Source organism: Electrophorus electricus, chromosome 14, assembly GCF_013358815.1.
Source record: "Electrophorus electricus isolate fEleEle1 chromosome 14, fEleEle1.pri, whole genome shotgun sequence".
In the NCBI taxonomy this organism is placed as follows: Eukaryota; Metazoa; Chordata; class Actinopteri; order Gymnotiformes; family Gymnotidae; genus Electrophorus; species Electrophorus electricus.
The window spans coordinates 19338145-19345798 of record NC_049548.1 but is presented as its reverse complement, the minus strand read 5'-3'; the positions used below and the strand labels follow the sequence as shown (position 1 = coordinate 19345798).

Genomic DNA, 7654 nt, shown 5'->3' with positions numbered 1-7654 from the left:
AAGTTGGAGGAAATGTTATAAATTAGGGAAATATATTGTTGATGAAAGAACAGTTCAAGGTCAGCAAACGGGTAGTCAAACATGTAAAGGAGAAAACTAAATCAACACAAATTTTCAGGAGTTAAATCACAACCAAAAACAACACTAAAACTAACAAGATTTAGCAAACCCTGACATGAAATAGAGAATCCCAGGAACCAGAAGGGAGAGTTGTTGTTTTTTTAACACACAGAAGCATCAGGTTGTGGGACTTCACTTGGGGAAAGTTGGCATCTATGAATACATATATTTTTAAAAATTGACTTAAGTACAGTAAGGAAGTACATATACTTAATTACCTCCCACCTTTGTAAACAAGCCCTTTAACAAATAATTTTGTGTGCATGTTGTGAACACCCCAAGTTATCTCAGACTGATGATGAGTGTCTATTAGAATTATGACATTTATATGATACACAGTAAACAGCATTTGCAGTCCCAGTGTAGTATTTTTGTCAGTATCATACAGCGTGTTAGAGAGTCTTCATTCTATATAGTTGCTAGCACAGTTAACACTTACCTGGCACTTTTATGCAAAGCAACTTACAATTACGAGTGAGTACAACTTGAGCATTAAGGGCCTTGCTCCAGGGCCTAACAGTGGCAGGATTTGAAGCAGCAACCTTCTGATTACAAGTCAAGTACCTAAACCACTGCTATTCTCTGCTCTCCAGACTACCAGCAGGCTGAAACTAATGAGCTCCAGCAGAGATCCTCTTCTGCTACCCAGTAGAAGACTGTGTCCTCTGTACCCTCGCATCCCTCTACCACTGGAACAGGGTTTTCTCTTTTAATACAAACATTTTAATTTGTCCTCTTTATAATATAATAATCTTTAGTCTCTGCAGTTCATGTGTATATAAACATCCCGGACTGGAGATTGATAATCTTAAATTCACAGATTGTGCAGCATCTAAACAAATAAGAGCAGCGAGAAGGCTTGTCTTACACCAATTACTGTAATGTTAATAGTTCTGTTCTGCATTTTTTCTATAGATCTGTTTTATAGTTACTGTAATGCTCATGCTTCTGTTCTGCACCTTGTGGTGGGAATGTTCCTGGACAGGTTAGAGAAACAATATAATGATTGCAGCAATTGCTGTGCTATGAATTGACCCGGAGGCAAGGGTAAAAAAAAAGTAGATCCACCTTGACCCTGTCTTATACAAACTTCAGAGTGTCATCAAAGACTCTACACATCTATAACAGATACACACTGTCCTGGTCTTCAAAAAAACTTTCTACACACCCCTTACATCTGAAATTTCAATCAGCCAACAGGATCAAAACGAATAGCTACGACCTTCCTTGCTGCTGCTCTATGTGAATCAAAGTGTTTGGATTTGGAACCCCATTATTGGCTCCCTCTTTGTTGGTTTTACACATTGTATATTTATTTGAAATGGTTCTGTATATTTTGTGCATTGGTGGGTGTGGGCAATTGTGGGAAACGTATGTGGGTAATTGAATTCTGTACTGAGCTTTCTGCTTGACTGACCAAATTAATTTGCTCTTTGGATAATAAAGTTTCGATCTAGATCAACAGGTGTTTTGTGTTGTTTATGCTAGGCTCAGAATAGTTATGCCTGATGTTTGTATAAAAAGTGTTATTTTGTTCAAGCCTATGTTACCTGACCACTGCATGTCATGAGTAACTGACTAACACTAGTACTTAACAATTTGTGATAGATCATTGTATTTTACTTTATGTTTCAAAACTACCATAACTAGTTAAATAAATAAAAGTCAATTTTTTGTATATTACTGACATATTCAATATCATATTCCATTGATATTACAGAAGGCTTCCCTGGAGTTCACATTGTTTAAACCTTTGCACAAGAAGAGATAGACCTATTGTCTGTACACCTTATCTGTACAGAAAAACAAAAATCAGCATATTCAGCATTTAATAAATATCAAATAATACTAACATTTCCTCACAGACTGAAGACATAACAATCAAGCTTCTTCCCTCCTTTGCTGGTCAGACGTGGAATGTTTTGCTTCTTCTGAATCCCTCTGTCTAGGGTCAGAGTCATTTACCATGACTCAGCATTTAATGAAGCACACCACACTTCAGCGGTAAATGTGTCTCTTTCCATGATGTAGGGCCATACCATGGAAGTAAAGAAATCGGGGTGAATGGTAATTAAATGCTATTGACTAAAAATGTGTGGAACAGGTTGCAACATCTTGTGTCATGTCTAATGGATTATACATAACACAATTGGAGATAATTAAACCAAGCACTCCTATTGATTAGTGTCTGAAATGATGATACAGAAATTATTTGTACTAAGACTTCAATATGCTTGTACTTATTTAGGAAGTAGGAAGAAATGTTTCAAAGTGTTTTTGAATCAGTGCTCACCTTCTCCATGAGTGCATGGGATGCAACCTGATTGTGAGTGACAGAAAACATCAGCAATATTTTAAATATAGTAAAGTGATTGGTGCAGCTGAAACTCCTCTGCTGAATATTTATAATCAGCAGGTTCTTCACAAGGCATTACACTGGGAAACATGGAAATACATTTTATAGAAATATAATGCTTTACTAATAACAATAATAATATATACATATACAAAACAACACATACACCCAAGAAGGTGTGTATACACGTGCGTGTACATACAACAGAGATGGAGTGAAGTGAAATAAGCTGACCCCTGCAGAGGTTTTAAGTCTTGCGATCTTTTTCACTGTCAGTACAACTAATTACCTGGTGATGATGATCTTCATAATTTGCTATTGTGTGATTACTGGTGAAGATAACCCCCCCCCCCCCTTTCAACTCTTAAAATGTGTTTAAGAAATGACATAAAAATAAGCTGTTTTGATTTTGCAGCGCAACAATATGACACAAATGAATGATCATTACAATAAAACAAAATGTAAAAACAGAGGGGGCACATTCCCCCTTACTTCCTATGGGTGCGATGCCTTTGAACTGGAGATGGATGAAATAAAAGGCATCTGACAGACCATTTGAGTTTCAGAAGGGCATAAAGATGAAAGATGGTGTCTGACTATGGAAGATATTAAATGGGTGACCTATAACGGAGGCTCTAGAGTCTGCTAAACTGGTGAACACCACTGGCATATCCAAACTGCAGAGATACACAAAATAAACACCAGCTAAAAGACTAAAACGTGCACTCTCAGTCAGAATTCAGCATAACTCTGACTGTGCCACCCAGAGCTGAAAGAGAACAGTACTGGAAGAACATGTGGGAGAATGAATCATAAGATAACACTGGTGCTCAGTGAGCTGAGCAGGGCAGTGTGGACCCAGGCAAGCATTACTCTGCTGTTAAAAAAAACCCTGTCATTAATTATAAATGCCAAAACAAACAAAAATACACTTCAGAAGTCACTGTTAGCTTCATTGGCTTTGTCCACATATTGTGAGCCTCACTACACACTGGGTCCTCCTAATACATAATAAAGCTGACAGATGATTGGACTTGGATGTCCACTGGTCAGCTGCTCAAACAGCCATTATTTAAGGTCTTGTTCACATGTACATGGGTGTTTTTTAAAACATAGCTTTTTCTGTGTGTTTTGGGGTTTTTTCTCCACTTGCAAAGACTGCAAAGCTCCTTCCTGGATAAATATATTCAGTTGTCATGTAGACAGGGAAAATGAGTTTTTGGTTTGTATTATCAAGAGTGATTGCTGTTATCTTTTTTGTTTTAAGGGTGCACAATTATCTCCTTTGTTTACATGAAGCAATGTTGTGCAATGGCAGATGCAGCCAAAATAGCACTGATTTTAACATTGGTAAAATAGCATTGATTTAAACATTGGTAACGGGACTTGTTACAAATTTACACATAAATATACAGTTATTCTGTTCTAGTGTGAGACTGAGGAGAAACTCCACTTCAAGGAGGAAAACCTCCATTTAAAAAATACCCTGTGCATGCGGACTAGGGCTAATGCCTCCAGCGGTGGAAGCAGGCCATCTCATCTTCAAGCTTCTCATAACGTACTTGACCCCTCTCTCCGTGGCAACGCAGACATTCATTCCAGGGGAAGGCTTTTCTGCAGGTCATGAATCTGTCATGTGACCACCCTAGAGACAGTATGAATAATATGCTTAATTTATTAATAACATACATTCTTCTTATTTATTTTACATTCATCTTTAGACATTAACAGTTCATCAGTTCACTACAGTGGTCCCAAAATTACAGTGGTAAAATTCTTGTGATGAAACATCCCATTTGTAAAATGTTTACGCATTGACATTGTAATACGCATTGACATAGTGAGTCAATGAGACCACAGTTACTTGGTGAGAGAGGCAAATAAATCTGATTATCATCTGCAAAGCTCTGGTAAGATATTCCAGAGTCTTGGACTAAATTGAAAAAAGCATTTTAACAGAACAGAACCCTGGGGGACCCCACATCTGCTCAAAATGTGTCCATTTCAACAAAGTATTTTAGGTCTGTTCCTGAGAATCCAACCTCATTTGCAAGTCTATATAAAAGTACTTTATGACCGATGGTGTCAAAGGCAGAACTGACATCAATTAGTAGAAATACAGATGTTTTTCTAGAATTTAAATGGATGTAATTAATCACAAAAAGTATGCTGAAGTAAAAGTAGAACTACGTGTATTTAGTTGGAGGTAAGTCCATCAATGCTAATGTTTCTACTCTAAGGATGACTTTGAAGATGATTCTGAAACATTTTTATACGAAATAATTGTCTTTTGTCTGTGGTTAATGTAAACCATGTGACCTCTCTGGCTCCTAATCCAGGGCCCTTTGACTCTCCCATGTTGCACAGATGTAAATATCAGCAAAGATCAAAAGTTATTTTTCCCACAACGCAGACATGTAACTCGTGCAAACAGTCTGGTGTTACACTTAATGTTGTCATGGACTGCTCCTCCCCCATAGTCATGTGGTATGGCCCACCGCGTGCAGGGGGATTCACGAATGTACTGTGTTTTTGTAACCACGCCCCCCGGTATTGCACACACATGTATAGGGTTTAATGTTAATGTCTTGTCTGTCTATTTAAACCCCTGTCCGTGCGTTCTCCGTTTGTTTGTTATTTTCGCTACCTATGTCTCTTTGTGAGTCATTAATGTAAACAGTAGCTGTAGCACGAACGTCTGTGTCTGTTTCCACCTTTTCATATTTAAGTGTATATTGTTAGTCTTAAATGTTTAATAATGTTCACCTCTGTAGTTGTATGTGAGTGCCACTTCTGCTGTCCTGCCCCACGCTCTGTGGCATTCGGGCCAGCAGCGTTACAAATGTCATATGTCCTGACTGACTGCAGTGTTTGTTTTTGTCAGAATTACACTTCTATAGCCGTATATCAGAAACAGTGACTGTGCCTTCCATGATTAATACGCTACAGATGTTTATGTAAGTATGCCTTGCATGATGCACTACATACGTATGTGTTTACTGTAGTGTGTGTGAAGAATGTGAGTGTGGGATATCCTACCTCTGCAGGATGCTGTGGTATTGAGTCCTCTACATGGTTCAGTTGTATTGCATTTAGCTCTTCTTCTTCTTCTTCTTCTTCTTCTTCTTCATAATCTTCTTTGTCTGTGTTTTAGACAAAATTTGAAGTTGAAGTTATAGATCTACTATAAACCAGTTGTTTTGATGTTCTACAGTAGTTTTAAATAAAATGTAATTCATTCTAGTGGTTAGCAATTTTACATAAATGCAATTTTAAATGAGAAACACATAGTGTTATGTAGTAGTATGGGGCTGTGTTAAGATGGCATGTGCAACTGGCTGTTATGATGTTCTGTTGATAAAAGGGCTCGGTAATACACACCAGTCTGAGCTACCACAGTGGGGTCCATTAAGATTCATTAACCAGTTCAAGATGTTTTTACATCAACACATGCTGGACACCTCTTCAATACTGAATACATGGGTCTGATTAGTGAAATACCTGAATCAGATTACTGAACACCTGGACCTGATTACACTGTCACATTACTGAATGTCTTAGTCTGATTACTGATTACTTGGCCTGATTATTAAATATTTCATTATCTAATCTGTGAAACACCTGAGCCTGATTAGTGCAACACTAAGGTGTTACACTAGACACACTAGGAAATGACTCCTGCAAAACAATCCCATAAACTGGTACAGGCCATCTTATGCCCACTAGATATTCTGTGATTATTTGTTTTGATGTTTCTGTGACTGTCTCCACCTACCTTTTTGTTTTGAGAACTCCACTACAAAGATTGCAATAATGCAGCCTAAGGCAAAGACCCATTCAAACGGAAGGAGAATCACTTGGAGAACTTCAAATGTACGTTTACCGTTTCCTAATGATCATAAACAAAAGAGAAAATGGAGTGAGGTACATTTTCACTTATCAGAATTACTGTAGTTGTGGAAATCACATTCATGTGATTCATTTGTTCATGTGAAATTACTAAGATGTCGTTTTCATAAATGTTAATAACTGGTTAATATAATTGAACATAGCTAAGAACAATTTAACATCATTGCAATATGTATGTTGCAAGTAAATATATATATTTTTAAAAACTATAACAATTCATAAAATTGCATCCAGTTATTGCATTATGAATTCACATATTCCACAGTTTCCTCAGTTAGTAAATCATAGCCTGATAATAGTTTAGATATTTCTGATGAGGTAGTGTTTACTTACGTGCTGACAGGATCAGTTCTGCTGATAGTGTTACAGAGTTCACCAGAAAGAGAACTGCTACTCCACACATACACAGTCTAGAGAAGGGAACTGAAAGACAAGACCAAATAGAGAGAGGTTTCACTAGAGGTTTCACTAGAGGTTTCAATGGAAATCACTACTGTTTCCTGTTCTGGATGAGCATCACATCATAGCACAGTCAACACAGAAACTAAGCCAAAACTAAACTACTGCTCTCTGCAGTACTCTCCTTCTTGTCCATATTTTTGTGTTTATATCCAGACTCTGTTTTTGCGTTAAGGCAAGTCTAATCTTCTTCAGTGGAGGAGCAGGTGATGTCTGATTACCAGCCTGTGCTGGTCTATCATGCTACAGATCAATAGGTGTTGCTGTCTGTCTTTACAGATGTGCTGACAGTGAAGAGTGCTCAGGTCAGATGTGCAGGTCTGTGACTGCTCAGGTTAGACATCCAGGTCTGTGAGTACTCAGGTCAGATGTGCAGGTTTGTGAGCACTCAGGTTCTTCCTTTCACTGAACAGAAGGGCTCAGACTTTTCAGAAGGAATGTGGTAACAAACAGAAGGGTCCAGAATCTTCCAACACTAGCCCTAGATCCATAAGCACTCTGACTAGCCCTAGGTCCCTAAGTCCCACCACTAGGGCAGTACCCTCTAAAGTACACCTCTTCTACTATCTGTTATGAGTACCTGGGGTTCGGGGTAAACTTCACATCTTGACCCACAGGGTATAAGGTCATTGGGGTCAGGGAGGCTTTGAAGGGCAAAGGTGAGCAAGGGTGTCATGGCAACAGTTCCCAAGGCCCTGCACTATATGGTTGTGTGGTTTCAGTTTAGTTTCTTTCTCTGCCCTATCTCTTGGTCTGTTCTTCCTTTTCTTTATTGCCTTCACCTGTTTCTTGTTATCCCTTCATTTCTCT

General features: G+C 38.2%; 1 long non-coding RNA gene across 1 annotated transcript; it reads right to left on the bottom strand.

Annotated features, from left to right (window-relative positions):
* Positions 1-5598: 5598 nt before the first annotated feature.
* LOC118242398 lies at positions 5599-6808 on the bottom strand. The gene is made up of 3 exons (XR_004776837.1): positions 6719-6808; positions 6252-6365; positions 5599-5619 (listed from the first exon to the last, which is right to left on the bottom strand). It is a non-coding gene; the product is annotated as an uncharacterized LOC118242398 (long non-coding RNA).
* Between the last annotated feature and the right edge of the window lie 846 nt (positions 6809-7654).